At 45.6% G+C, this 15,647-nt stretch overlaps 2 long non-coding RNA genes across 2 annotated transcripts in view; one reads left to right on the top strand and one right to left on the bottom strand.

Annotated features, from left to right (window-relative positions):
- LOC144341490 (uncharacterized) overlaps positions 1-1,889 on the bottom strand; it is a 41,366-nt gene extending 39,477 nt beyond the window's left edge. The window contains exon 1 of the long non-coding RNA XR_013418458.1: positions 1,667-1,889. This is a non-coding gene — a long non-coding RNA (uncharacterized LOC144341490). The remainder of the gene's footprint in view (positions 1-1,666) is intronic.
- On the top strand, positions 990-13,588 carry LOC144341489 (uncharacterized). The gene is made up of 3 exons (XR_013418457.1): positions 990-1,227; positions 9,998-10,124; positions 10,800-13,588. It is a non-coding gene; the product is annotated as an uncharacterized LOC144341489 (long non-coding RNA).
- Positions 13,589-15,647: the final 2,059 nt, after the last annotated feature.

Here is a 15,647-nt window from a genome sequence, read left to right as displayed (position 1 = left end):
GACCCAGGCCAGGGCTAGAGAAAAGAACTCTGAAATGTAGAGCTCAAAAATACATCCTCTGTCGGCCAGGCGCAGTGGCTCACACCTGTAATCCCCAGCACTCTGGAAGGCCGAGGCGGGCAGATCACGAAGTCAGGAGATGGAGACCATCCTGCCTAGCACAGTGAAATCCTGTTTCTACTAAAAATACAAAAAATTAGCCGGGCATGGTGGCAGGCGCCTATAGTCCCAGCTGCTTGGGAGGCTGAGGTAGGAGAATGGAGTGAAGCCAGGAGGCGGAGCTTGCAGTGGGCCAAGATCCTGCCACTGCACTCCAGCATGGGCAACAGAGCAAAACTCCGTCACCAAAAAAAAAAAAAAAAAAAAAAAAAAAAAAAAAAAAAAAAAAAAACATATATATATATATATATACCCTCTGTCTTCTCCATACCCATGTGTCCCCTTCTGTGAGAGACTTCCTTACACCATTGCGGGGAAGAGAATTTTTCTCTGCTATATTTGCTTGAAAGAATTAAAGGTGTAGGGCAAAAATTCTTGGAAATTATGTAGTTTACGATCCTCAAAAGTGAGAAAAATGAAGCCCAGAAGAGAAGGCCTTCCAGGAAAATTCCAGAGCCAGAGGTAGACCCAGTACATTGTTTTTGTTTTTGTTTTGAGAGGAAGTCTCACTCTATGGCCCAGGCTGGAGTGCAGTGCAGCCATTTCACTCACTGCCACCTCCGCCTCCTGGGTTCAAGCTATTCTCCTGCCTCAGCCTCCTGAGGAGCTGCGATTACAGGCGCCCACCACCACACCCAACTAATTTTTGTATTTTTAGTAGAGACAGGGTTTCACCATGTTGGCCAGGTTGGTCTCCAACTCCTGACCTCAAGTGATCCGCCTGCCTAGACCTCCCAAAGTCCTCGGATTACAGGCGTGAGCCACCGTACCAGGCAGACCTGTTAAGTTTTAATCAAGTACTCTGAACTATGCAACAAACGCTAGGAAGTAATAGAAAAAAATTAATCTAAAAACCCTCTGGAGAGTCAAAGAATTGCAGATTTAAAATAGCACGAATACTTGGATTCACGGTATTGAAAAAGGACCTCGCATTTACCCACGCGCGCGGGTCCACGCAGCCACCTATATAGGTGACAAAACACTCAGGAAGCCCTCATGCGGGGCCGGGAAAGAGCCCCCACGCAGAGTCACGGACTCCCTCGTCCGAAGGTCCGCGCAGTCCCCTCGGTGAGTCTAGGGAAGCAGTCTCGCTGCGAGGGAGGGCGAGGAGGGCGGCGGAGTCTCCCTCTCGCGGTGGCCCGGACCCCGCCCCACGAGTGGGCCCTCGCAGGGCCCCCTCTGCTGCACGCGGGGACCAGCCACGCTGCGGGGAACCGGGCAGAAGCCAGCGCCTGGGTCCATGCAGTCCCCTCCGCGGCAGACGCGGGGAGCCGGGAAGCAGTAGGGACCGGCCCTCACCCGCAGGGCGACCAGGACACCCCGCGGGCCCACGAGGTACCGCAGCAGGCGCTAAGCCCCCGGTGCCGCCCAAGGCCGAGACAAAGCCCTGGAGCAAGGACCCCGGATCCCAACCTCAGACCCTGCGGAGCCCAGCTCGGAGCCGCCAGGCGCGGGGCAGAGACCCACGCCCGGTCCGGAGACCCCGTCGCCCGTCGCGCCCTCTCACCTCAGGCTGCCGCCTCGCAGCGCTCGCTCCTCGCCGCGGCGCCTGGGCCGACTGGAGCGCAGCTGAGCAGCCGACAGAGCCGCGGCAGCCTCAACAATGGAGCCCCGGGGCGGGGCCGCCGCCGCCGCTTCAGCCCGTGTTCCCCGCTCAGGATCCGGCTCGGATCAAGGAGCTGCAGCTGGCGCGGGGTTGCGGCCGGGAAACACACCGCGCAGGTGCACACGGCCCAGCCCGCCGCCCGCAGCCCCGCCCCCAGCGGAGCCGGGCGCCCAGGGCCCGCCCGCCGGGCAATGGGGAGCGAGCTGCGCGGAGAGGGCGGGGCCTGGGGGAACAAAGGCAGGTTGGGCGGGGCGGCGCTGGGACTGGGCGTGCGGTGTCCCGCGGGAGGACCGGACCCAAGAGCTGGCCGGATCCTGGCCTCCTAGAAGACCCAGCTCAACGTCCACCTGCAGTCTGCCCTACAGGACGCGCTCATCTCAAGCCCAGAACTCAGGCTTTTAGGGCAGAGAGCGAGAGACAGGCTTGCTTTACAAAAAAGGAAACTGAGGTTCAAGGAATAGGATTGCCTGCTGCCCGAAGTCACGTAGTCCCATTCACTCGTTCACCTTGTCATTCAGCAAACATTTGGAAGCACGTATGGTGGGCGTTAGGAGTGAAGTAGGGCCAGGCGCGGTGGCTCGCTCCTGTAATCCCAGCAGTTTGTGGGACGGAGGCAGGTGGATCACTTGAGGCCAGGAGTTCGAAACCAGCCTGGCCAACAAGATGAAACCCCATCTCTGCTAAAAATAAAAAAACTTAGCCGATCGTGGTGACGCGTCCCTATGGTCCCAGTTACTGGGAAGACTGAGGCAGGAGAATCGTTTGAGCCCGGGAGGTGGAGGTTGCAGTGAGCTGAGATGGTGCCACTGCATGCGCTCCAGCCTGGGCGACAGAATGAGACTCTGTCTCCAAAAAAAAAAAAAAAAAAAAAAAAAATTAATAGAGGGGAAGTAAAAACGAACTTAGGCCTTCCCTGAAGGAGCTCGGCCAAGGAGTACCTGAAATGTCTCTGCATCTCTTTAAGGTCTGATAAAGGAACCAGGAGCAAGCGCTAATCACTTCCCTTTCCTACCTCAGAACTTTCATGTGTTTGCTGTTCCCCGCCTGAAATGCCAAGTACCAATGGTATTTATTTATTTATTTATAGAAATGAGGTCTCCCTATGTTGCCCAGGCTGGTCTCAAACTCCTGGCCTCAAGCTATCCTCTCGTCTCAGCCTCCCAAAGTATTGGGATTGCAGGCATGAACCACTGTCCCAGCCCTGATCGTCTTTAAAACGTCTTTCCTCATCTTATTTGAGTTTCCTGCTCCATGTGACCCCACACCCTTGGTTTCCCTGTACTTCCATAGCTGCTCCTCGGTGGGTCCTGGGGACCCACCCCCTTCTCTGCCCAACTTGTATATGTCTGGACTCAGGCCAAATGCCCTTCCATTTGCAGTGGGCACTGCCACAAGAAATCTCATGCCTTTCCAGGCTTCACAAACCATCCACATGCTCTGCTGCCTGCCAGAGACATCCATCCCAGTCAGATGCCCAGCCCTGACCTTTCCCAAAGGCCCAGCTGGACACAGGGAAACATCTCAAATTTTCCGCGGGCCAAACAGAGTGCTTTATTAGTGCCCTAACCTGCTCATCCACATTCTTGTGATTCTCAGTGAACAGCCCCTCCATCCACCCAGCTGCTCAGGTGAAAATCTCAAATCCTCCTCCAGTCCTTCCTCCTGGAACCTCTCATGCAGCCCTCTGCCTTCCTAGGACACTGAGCACGCCTCACTCCCAGTGCCAGCTGGGGTGCTGTCTGAGTGGCTGCCACCCACTTGGCATGAAGTGTGACCTCTCGCCCGGTGTGGTGGCTTATGCCTGTAGTCACAGCACTTTGGGAGGCTGATGTGGGCAGATCGCTTGAGGCCAGGAGACTGGGACCAGCCGGGCCAATATGGTGAAACTAAAATACAACAATTAGCCAGGCATGGTAATGTATGCCTATCATCCCAGCTACCCTACCCAGGAGGCTGAGGCAGGAAAATTGCTTGAACCTGGGAGGCAGAGGTTGCAGTGAGCCAAGGTCACACCACAGCACTCCAGCCTGGGCAACAGAGCGGGACTCTGTCACAAATTTTAAAAAAGAAGAAGGAGGAGAAGAAGAAGAAGGAGAAGAAGTGTGACCTCTCTAAGGCAAGGCAGTGTCCCACTCTGATTCACTTCCATGTGTAAAACAGGACCTGCGCCCTGAAGGCACTCACTCAGGAAGGCTGCTGGGATGGGTGGATGCACAGTTAAGGTCTTCATGGTGGCTGGGGCTGACCCCATCCCCATCGCTCTTCGCACACACACCTGCACACTCATCACTCCCACGCTCACACCCACCACTGAAAGCCTGGCCCCTAATCTGATTTGCCTAACAAGGTCCCTGGATGAACAACACATGCTTCCCTACCTCTCCCCTGCTAGGGCCCCACCGTGTTCTGGGATGTACTCAGGGATCAGGAGAACAAAACCTCAGGGAGTGAAAGGACATTCCAGGGTGCAGGCCTCTGCATCCCCCTCCATGCCCTCACCCCTGCCTGACACACCCTCACCCCTGTACCTGGCCAGCTCCTACCAACCCTTAAAGTCTCACCAAGTTCAGTGGTGGCAGCCACACCCTAAAGTGACTGACCCCCCCAATGACCTATGCCGTTGCATAGTCTTCCTGACCTTGGGTACGAGCAAAACCGGTGACTGGCTTCTAACCCATAGAGCCTGGCAAAAGCAATGGGATGTCATTGTCACAGTGCATCACCTTCGCACACTAGAGAGAAAGGTTCCGCCTGCAGGCGCTACAGGAGGGAGATGCTGTGCTGAGAAAGGACCTTCGGAGGGGCCCTGTAGGCAAGGAAGCAAAAAACTGGGTCCTTGCCAAGCGGGTCCGAGGAAATGAATTATGCCAGTAACCTCGGCGGACCTGGAAATGGATTCTGCCCTGGTGGAGCCTCAGATGAGGATGCAGCCCAGCTGCTTAGCGTGAGATCCCAAGCACAGGACCCGCTAAAATGAGCTCAACTCCTAGCTTGCCAAAATTGGCTTAAAGGTGTGTGTTGTTTTAAGCTTCTAAGTGTTTAGTTATTGCCTATGAAAGTGGTAAAATATGAGACAATAACTTAGGTCCCCTCCCCATCACACACATTCTTCTTTCTGGCATTCATCACAATTATACTTATTGATTTAAAATCTCCCTTTTGACTGGGTGCAGTGGCTCAGGATTTCCAGACCAGCCTGGCCAACATGGTGAATCCCCATCTCTACTAAAAATACAAAAATTAGCTAGATGTGGTGGTGCAATCCTGTAATCCCAGCTACTCAGAAGGCTGAGGCAGGAGAATTGCTTGAATCCAGGAGGCAGAGGTTGCAGTGAGCCGAGATTACACCATTGCACTACAGCCTGAGTGACAAGAACAAAACTGTCTCAAAAAAAAAAAAGAATTGTCTCTTGCCACTAGCATGAAGGTCCCATGAGAAGAAAAATGGAAACTCTTGCTGATAACAGTGCCCCAAATGCCCAGCACGGTGTAGCTCTAGGGCAGTTAGTCGATGGTGGACGCTGCTGGTTGGAGGGCCCTGCTGGCCCTCCCAACTGCCTTCTCTCTGGTCACATTCCATTAGAGAGAACAGAATAGTTTCTTGCCTTTCCAGAGTCCCTCTTAGTGGGGATTGGCCAAGTGACATTGTCCTGCCCCGGGAGACATAAGTGGAAGTTGGCCGAAAGGTTTCTAGCCTTGGTGTGCTGGGACAATTTGAACCAGGACATGACAGCTGACCGTCCATTGTTCGGGAATTCTGCAAGTTGGTTGTTCAACACATTCGGTACTTCAAAATATTAAATAATATAAACTTGCAAATTAAAAAATGCATTAGACCAGATGCAGTGGCCCACGTCTAACACATGGGAAGCCTGAAGCAGGGAGATCACTTGAGCCCAGGAGTTCAAGACCAGCTTAGGCAAAAAAGGAAGACCCTGTCTCTACAAAAAATTTTAAAATTAGCTAGGCATGGTGGTGTGTGCATGCAATCCTAGCCACTCAGGAGGCTGAGGTGGGAGGATCGCTTGAGCCATCTGTTCAAGGCTCCAATGAGCTATGATAGTGTCACTGCACTCCAGCCTGGGTGACAGAGCCAGACCCTGTCTCAGAAATAAATATATTTCATATATTAATAAATTTATAATAAATGTATATATATACACATTTATGTATTATAATTATATATTTTGACATAAATATCTATTTCTTGTTTTATTTATTTATTTATTTTGAGATGGAGTTTAACCCTTGTCACCCAGGCTGGAGTGCAATGACACAATCTGGGCTCACCGCAACCTCCACCTCTTGGGTTCAAGTGATTTTCCTGCTTCAATCTCCTGAGTAGCTGGGATTACAGGCACGCACCACCACGCCTGGCTAATTTTTGTATCTATAGTAGAGATGGGATTTCTCCAAGTTGGTCAGTCTAGTCTCGAACTCCTGACCTCAGGTGATCTGCCACCTCAGCCTCCCAAATTGCTGGGATTACAGGTGTAAGCCACTGTGCACAGCCTATATGATATATTTATATATTATAATTATGTATATTAATTTTATATAATATATACAAATATAAATATGAAAACTTTCCTTGCCTTCTCTTGTTTCTATCTACAGTCAGTCCCATGACTTCAAATACTATCTACATGTAATAATTTTAAATGTATATTTTATATATATTTATAATTTTGTTGTTGTTGTTGTTGTTGTTGAGACGGAGTCTCGCCCTGTCGCCAGGCTGGAGTGCAATGGCACAGTCTCAGTTCACTACAACCTCTGACTCCCAAGTTCAAGCGATTCTCCTGCTTCAGCCTCCCAAGTAGCTGGGCTTATAAGCGCCCACCACCACGTCCAGCTAATTTTTGTATTTTTAGTAGAGACACGGTTTTGCCATGTTGGTTAGGTTGGTTTCGAACTCCTGATCTTAACTGATCGCCCACCTCAGCCACCTAAAGCTCTGGGAATACAGGCGTGAGCCACCGTGGCCAAACTATTTTTCTGTTTCCAAACATTTTACATGAGAGGAAAGCAGAGAATAAATCATCTAACACTCTACTGTAAAAAAAATCTTTGTGCCTCTCTTCTTTTCATCTTTCCTAAGTGTACATATTACCAAAATGTCTTTAGGTTGAGGTCCCCCCGTGAAAACTCTACAGGGTGTTGTGTCCTCAGCCACCCTCCTGTCTTTTCCTAGTCCTGGCATTTTAGAACTGTCTGGGGATGACCCAGGATACGCATTGTGGCCATGTCTATTGGAGGGTCTAGTGAGTATCAGCCCCGGGATCATCTCATCCCCAAGGACAGCCTGAGGTAGGGGGTAGTGTCTCTCAGGAGAGCAGCTGGATGCTCTTGGCCTTAGAGGAATCTCCTGGTATAGTTTCATCTAAAATGGTGACCCCTTAGGGTTATTAAAATTTTAGGACATTAAAATGAATGGACAATACAACGTAATGTCATTAAAGCTAGGTCATTAAAGCTGTTCCTCCAGCCGGAGCTTTTATTCCTCGGAGACACATTGACGGTCTGCCAATGGAATACTGATATTGAGAGGAAAAGGCAGAAATGATTTCAGCTCTCTAGATTGTCTCAGACTTGTGAAGAGAGAAAAACTGTCCCAAAGAACAAGGAAAACCCACCCCAGAGAGGATGTGCAAGAACCTGAATATGAAGATGCTTTTAAGGCACACAGGAGGACAAAGAGCAGTGCCAGTGCCTCCTAGGTGGTGACTGAGTGCTTTACTGAACAGGATGGGTGTCCCGAGGGATAGAATGGAATGCCGTGACACTTAGAAAGGTCTGTGTTGGGGTCAGCACTGCCTCTCCCTGAGTTTGTTATCTTGAAAAGGCTTGTCCGCTTATTTGAGTTTCAGTTTTTCATTGACTGTAAGATACATTTTGTCAGTACAGCTTGAAAGATAAAAATACTATTTCCAAAGAGGCAAGCTAAAATGATGCATTTTATTTGCTAAAAATTCATATTTATTTCTTCCTCAGAGTGAGTGTAGTAGGTTTTAAAGGTCTGTTCTTTTTAAGGGTAATTTCAAACGGAATTGTAGGACTTAGCTTTGTCAGTGCTACTGGTGAAATAAAAGTGTGATAGATAAATTGATGATTTACAAAGATTCACCAAAATGTCAGTTCCCCTCTTGTAGCATGGTGAAGAATTTATGAAAGTGGACACATCTGCATCCTTTATCTGGATATCTGGGGTTTTCGTTTGTTTGTTTGTTTTTTCGGAGACACTGTCTTGCTCTGTAGCCCGGCTGGAGTGCAGTGGCGCCATCTCTGCTTACTGCAACCTCTGCCTCCCGGGTTCAAGTGATTCTCCTGTGTCAGCCTCAGAGTTACTGGGATTATAGGCCCACCACCACACCCAGCTAATTTTTGTATTTTTAGTAAACACGGGGTTTTAGGCCTGGCACGGTGGCTCATTCCTGTAATCCCAGCACTTTGGGAGGCCAAGGTGGGTGGATCACAAGGTCAGGAGTTCCAGAGCTGCCTGGCCAACACGGTGAAAAACTGTCTCTACCACAAATACAAAAAAATTAGCTGAGCCTGGTGGCAGGCACCTGTAATCCCAGCTACTCGGGAGGCTGAGGCAAGAGAATTGCTTGAACCAGGGAGGTGAAGTTTGCAGTGAGCCAAGATCTTGCCACTGCACCCCAGCCCAAACGACAATGGAAGACTTCATCTCAAAAAACAAACACCAGCAAAAAGGCGGGGTTTTGCCATGTTGGCCAGGCTGGTCTCAACCTCCGGACCTCAGGTGATCACCCGTCTCAGCCTCCCAAGGTGCTGGGATTACAGGCCTGAGCCACCACGCCTGGCCCACTCTATTTTCTTTTTAGTCCCTAAATTTTAACATGTTTGAGTTTGTCTGTTCCTTTATCACTGTTTTCTTACACAAAAGAAATTCTGCCTAATCCTTCGTAAAAAAAAAAATCTTCCTGTGACTTCTGAAAGTGTTCTGGTTTTGTCTTTCATATTTGAATATATAATAAGTTGATTATGGTTCATGGAATAGAGAAGAATGCAATGCATTTTCCCAAGTAGATGCCAGCCTGGTTTGCCTCATATTTTAAAGTGCATGTGATTTCTTTTTCTATTCTACAGTGCCTAGTCTATCATTCATCAACTTTCCATATTAATGCTGGGTCATTAAGACTTTTCTTCCCCTTGGTCTGCTTGCTCATCTCTCTGCTAATACTGTGCTGTCCTGAGTATTTTCATTTGAAAATCTTAGAAGTATGTCAGACAAGCTATCACTCTTTTTTTAAGTGACAAAAAAGCATTAGATATTTGTCATTTTTACTACGTATGAAAAAGTAGTTTTTCTTGCCTAAAACAACCTGATTTGGGAATTTATGTGATTTCATAGGAATAGCATCTGGAAGTGGTGACATTAATGTCATTTTAAAAACCATGTGTCATATTTCCTCTTATTCCTTTCTGCCTTGACATTGTGCAATAGAAATTTTAAAAATTGTTGTATTAATGTTGTTAAATACCAATTATTGGTTTTATTTATTACTCAATTAAATTTAATAAGCATACTCTGTCTTGGTGTAATCACATGGAATGGGCTCAACTCCCCAGTTAACAAGTGACAGCACATGTAAAATATTGTCTACCAGGGAAACTCATTGAACACTTAGTGTTCAGACTGTGTTTTGGTGTCTGGTTCCCTAAGCACCACTGCAGTGACACAAAATAATAGACCTTCAGCAGAAAAAGTTTTGGCAAATATATTGCATAAGCCATTTAGATGCAGTGGGTCATTCTTATTACTTGGGTTGGTGGAATCCCTTTCAAAATGTAAGTTACTAATACAAAGATGGAACTTTGCCAGCAGGTGTTTTTAAGAATCAGTAGTCTCAGGACTGATAATATTAACTCCCTTATGCACATCAGGTAGGACTTTATTATGACAGATACTAGAAATGTACAAAGTGAAGTTAAAAGGTAACTCCTAGCAGCACATCTTACTCCCTGGATTCTCTAATGAGATGGGTGTTTCTACTTTGCTGTTACCTTTTTGAATAGTTCAATTCCAGCATTAATACTGCTGTGTGGGAGGGAGTATGTGTGAACAGAGTAAGAGTTGTGACAATCACGTCATAGAAGAAATGCTTGAAAATTTTAGAATCATGTAAAGAGCTTATGGATTGAGTATAAATTCCCAGTGCTGTCAGTCTCACCCGTCCTTCTATCCACATGTGTGGAATGTTCTAGGACTCCATGGCTTTTGAGGATGTGGCTGTAAACTTTACCCAGGAGGAATGGGCTTTCTTAAATTCTTCTCAGAAGAATCTCTAGAGAGAAGTGATGCAGGAAACCTGCAGGAACCTGGCTTCTGTAGGTAAGAATGACAACACATTTCACTTAATTACAGAAGTATTTCCCTATCATCAGTGCTATTTGTGATTTGGAATGTGGCAAGGGAATGATTTGGTGAAGAAATCAGGCATGGGCACTGTGTACAATGAACATAAATCTAGTAACGTTTCTATAGTTTTTAATAATTCGTGATAATTTTGTGGGTCTGCATTTTAGGAAACTAATGGAAAGACCAGAATATTGAAGATCACTTTGAAAAACCTGGGAAAGATATAAGATAACTTGCACTGAGAAGAGGAAATAAAGTCCTTTGAAGGAATCTTAGCAAGTCATATGAACTTAAAAACAAGTAATCAAAACAAATAAGAGTCACTTGAAATTTATTTTGTTTTAGAAAAATTTCACCCAAATGTAACGTACTTCAGTGTAGCAGTCAGTGTTTGGAAAACAGTTTACTTGAAAATAGCACTACAAAATTGTGTATATGAATGTTACTAATTTCGTCATAGTCACGTAGGTGGTAGCTGTGTTTTCAGTGGTAACCCATTTACTTTCAAATAATTCAATCATGGCCAAAAAAAATAATAATAATTCATTTTCCTTGGTATTGGTAGCAGTGTAAGTCCAAGACCTATTAATAAGTAGAAAGTTATTAAACCAACCAATAATAATGTGCTTGTCATTTTTTTTTTTACAGAAATCATGTGTTACAGAGACTGTGTGAAAGCAAAAAAGGTAGACAGTATGGACAAGTTGTCAGCCAAATTCCAAATCTTGATCTGAATGAGAACGTTTCTACTGGATTAAAACAACGTGAATGCAGTGTTTGTGGAAAAGTCTTTATATATCATTCCCTCCTTAATAGGCACATCCTAGCTCACTCAGGATACAAACCATATGGAGAGAAGCAATATAAATGTGAACAATGTGGGAAATTCTTCGTTTCTGTTCCAGGTGTTAGAAGACACATGATAATGCACAGTGGAAATCCAGTTATAAATGTACGATATGTGAGAAAGCGTTTTATTTTCTCAATTCATTTGAAAGACATCAGAGAACTCACACAGGAGACAAACCCTGTAAATGTAAAGAATGTGGTGAAGCGTTCACTGTTTCCAGTTGTTGTGTAATACATGAACGAACTCACACTGGAGAGAAATCCTAGGAATGTAAGGAATGTGGGAAAACATTCAGATTTTCTTGTTATTTTAAGACGCGTGAAAGGACTCACACTGGAGAAAGACCCTATAAAGGTACCAAATGTGATAAAGCCTTTGGCTGTTCCACTTCCCTTCGTTGTCATGGAAGCATTCATACTGGAGAGAAACCCTATGAATGTAAACATTGTGGCAAAGTCTTTAGTCCTTTGAGTTCCCTTTGTAACCATACTGGAGAGAAACCCTATGAATGTAAACAATGTGACCAAGCCTTCAGTCGTCTCAGTTCCCTTCACCTCCACGAAAGAATTCATACTGGAGAAAAACCCTATGAATGTAAGAGATGCGGTAAAGGCTACACTCGTTCCAGTCACCTTACTCACCATGAAAGAAGTCATGATATAGAGGCTGGGTGTAGTGACTCAGCCTATAATCCCAGCACTTTGGGAGGCAAAAGTGTGTGTATTGCTTGAGCCCAGGAGTTCATAACTAGCCCGGATTAAAACAATGTGAAACAACCTGGGCAACATGGTGAAACCCTGTCTCTAGAAAAATAAAATAATGCCGGGCACGTTGGCTTACGCCAGCTACTCGGGAGGCTGAGGCAGGAGAAGGGTGTGAACCTGGGAGGCGGAGCTTGCAGTGAGCTGAGATAGCCCCACTGCATGCCAGCCTGGGCGACAGAGCGAGACTCCATCTCAAAAAAAAAAAAAAAAAAGAAAGAAAATAATTAACTGGGCATGGTGGCACATTTCAGTTGTCTTAGTTCTTTTTCAAGGACATAAAAAGCCACGGGGGATTGGGGGAAAGCCCTGTGCATGCGGATCACAAAGTCAGGAGATCGAGACCATCCTGGCCAACATGGTGAAACTTCGTCTCTACTAAAAATACAAAAATTAGCTGGGTGTGGTAGCATATGGTTGTAATCCTAGCTACTCAGGAGACTGAGGCAGGAGAATCGCTTGAACCCAGGACGTGGAAGTTGCAGTGAGCCGAGATTGTGCCACTACACTCCAGCCTGGTGACAGAGTGAGACTCCCTCTCAAAATTAAAGAAAATAAACAAACAAATAAATAAAGCCCCTTGAATGTAAGAAATGTGGTAAAACATTTACTCTTTCCCATTCCCTCATAAACATGAAAAGGCTCACACTGCATAGAAACCATAAGAATGTTAGGAAATGTGGTCAAGCCTTCAGATTTTCCTGTTTTTGAAGATTTGGGAGGACTCAGAGTGGAGAAAAGCCTTTTGAATCTAAATTTGTAGTAAGGCCTTCAGTTGTGTTAGTTCCATTTGAAGACATCAGCTCATTCCTGAGAAAAACCCTATGAATGTCCAGAATGTGGGAATGTTTCATTGCTCTCATACCCACTCAAGGACATATGAAAATGCACACTGTAGCTCCCTGGACCTTGTAAATACAAGAACGTACACAGGATTAAAACTCTAATAGTTTAGAAACTGCAAAAATATTTTCAGTTTTAACATTTATTTGAAAAGTCATGTTAAAATTCCCACAGGAAAGAAGTTCTGTAAGTGAAGCTTTTCTAATTTGAAAAGCCTGATGCCAATTAATTATGGTGCAGTGCTTGAAAAAAATGTATGAAATGTTACACAAGTTACAAGTATATTGTTTTTATCAGTGGCTCATTCTTAAAGAGTCTTGAGTATGCATTTCACCTTGTTTTGCAGGGAAACCTTGAGGTGAGAGTTCTGTAAATGCTCTTTAAGCAGTAGTACTTGAGTTTCATAGATAATGATACTAAGTTTGTTGGTAGAATTTTTGTCTATTCATTTGATAATGTGCTGGATTCATGGTTGAATTTTAATGTTTTTCTAAAATGTAGGTAAGTTTAATTTTTTTTATTTCATTATTATTATTTTTTTTTTGAGATGGAATCTCACTCTGTTGCCCAGGCTGGAGTGCAGTGGTGCAATCTCGGCTCACTGCAACCTCCGCCTCCTGGGTTTAAGTGATTCTCCTGCCTGAGCCTCCCGTGTAGCTGGGACTACAGGTGCCCACCACTACGTCCAGCTAATTCTTTGTATTTTTAGTAGAGACAGGTTTCGCCATGTTGGCTAGGCTGGTCTTGAACTCCTGGCCTCATGATTTGCCCACCTCAGCCTCCCAACGTGCTGGGATTACAGACATGAGCCACTGCACGCGGTCAGTAAGTTTCATTTGTATGTATTGTCCTGTGATTAACTGACCAGTGAATAATGATTGTGAATTGTTGGGATTGTCTTACCAGCCTCATTTGGCAAATTTTGATTATCCCTTGTTCATTATACACATTCCACCTTTCTTTATTAAAGGAAAAACTACTCTTGATATAAAGATGTTTATTTTTTGCTAATAATGAGTTGGTATTAATTCCTAAGTACATAAATTTTACCATAGAGTATCATCTCGTGAGTTCTTTGCATTTGTTGCCTTTATTCTTTATTATTTCTGTCTATTATTTGGATCATTCACTTTGAATGAAAGAGAGAGGACTGTGATAGGACAATATGTTGTAACTAATCTGAGGGAGGAAGCATTCAATCTCTCAGTCACGTATGATAGCGTTGGGCTTTTCATCGATGCCTTTCTTATTGTAGTAGATAGTATTGCACCATTATGATATGACAGCTTATATATTGTATTTTAGAGTATTACAGTCTTACCACTCAGTGTCACATGATTCAGTTCCCTACCAGCCAATAGACAAACCAATCACATACTCCTGTAGGAATAAAGGAACATCCTGGGCCGGGTGCAGTGGATCACGCCTGTAATCCCAGCACTTAGGGTGGCCGAGGCCGGTGAATCATGAGGTCGGGAGATCGAGACCATCCTGGCTAACACCGTGAAACCCCATCTCTACTAAAAATACAAAAAATTAGCCACGCGTGGTGGTGGGTGCCAGTAGTCCCAGCTTCTAGAGAGGCTGAGGCAGGAGAATGGTGTGAACCCGGGAGATGGAGCCTGCAGTGAGCCAAAATCACACCACTGCACTCCAGGAAGGGTGACAGAGCGAGATTCTGTCTCAAAAAAAAAAAAAAAAAAAAAAAAAAAAAGGAACATCCTCACCTTTTTAATGCTATACCACTCTCTGCTCCTAAATTAATCCCTGTTTGGGCCTGTGGGAGCTTACACCATCCTCCTATATGTAATTAATAACTGATGTCTGGCTTATCTGTTTAGTAATAGATGTTATGTGTTTCACGGTGCCAGTAAACGTAGGGTGCTCATTCCTTCCTTACCAGTGGGCTGCATGAGACGCTATTGAAACAATTGGCAACACAAGTGGAATGGACCAACCCTCATGAAGGACACCTGCTCAACTTGACCTACCTGCTGTCGGCTGACGGTTCCGTAACACATTAGCAGCCGCCTGAGTCAGAACCGTGAGCTGATGATGGGCCTTCCCTTTGGTCTACACAACGTTTTGTGGTCTTCAGGTGTTGTCATCTTCTCCCACACTAAACTGCTCTCATCTCCTACACATGAATATTTACTTGCACCCCCGCATGACATTTGGCCTGTGCTTAGCAGGCAGTTTTGAGGCCCTGGCTTATTAATGCACAAAAGGGCAGCACATAAGCCGACACTTAAGTCCTAATTAGCAAGGATCAGGCTGTATCTCTGTAGTCCCTGCATCTACTCTGGTCACCATCTCTGTATGCTCAGGGCAGCCATGTGAACATTATTAATTATTGTACACTCCAAGACAATAGTTATTATGTAGGCAGAAGTAGTGGCCTTGTCTGTTTCTTGTGCTGCTGCTCCCCTTGCCACTGTCCCCTACACCCTCCTGATGAGGTGTACATCTATGGTGCCTCATGGTTCAGTCACGGATGAGTAAAGAAAATGGGAAGAAAGAGTTGTTCTAATAATCACCATTCTGACGGATGTGAGAAGTATCTCATTGTAGTTTTTATTTGCATTTCTCTAGTGGTTAGACTCAGATAAATCCAAGATTCCATGGATTCTTTTCGATTTGACAACGGCTTCTCCGAAAAATAAGTATGTTCAAGACATTAGGAGTTATGTGTGAAGTCACAGCACAGTAGTTGTCACTGTTATCTCCGGAGGTTTATCTGTTATCTCTCTAAAACTCCATTTTTTTTCTGAGGTTTCCCAGAAAAGGCCTGGAAGAGAGCCTTCCTCTGCGGGTCTTGTTGCCTACAGAAGAGAAAAAGTTCAGGCCATGCACCCAGTTTTCCCCAGGAGACAGGAAGAATCCAGTCTCTGGCCCAGTCCTGTTCTCTGTTTTGTGGTAAATAAACGGAACTCTTGTGCCCTTTCCACCTCTGCACCTTCCCTCATGTGCCAATCTTCCCATCCTCCCAGTGGCCTTCTAGGCTTCCCAAGTAAGGACCAGCATTTGGATTCCGTCGCTATT

The sequence above is a fragment of the Macaca mulatta genome, chromosome 6 (genome assembly GCF_049350105.2).
Source record: "Macaca mulatta isolate MMU2019108-1 chromosome 6, T2T-MMU8v2.0, whole genome shotgun sequence".
In the NCBI taxonomy this organism is placed as follows: domain Eukaryota; kingdom Metazoa; phylum Chordata; class Mammalia; order Primates; family Cercopithecidae; genus Macaca; species Macaca mulatta.
This window is presented reverse-complemented; position numbering and strand designations above follow the sequence as displayed.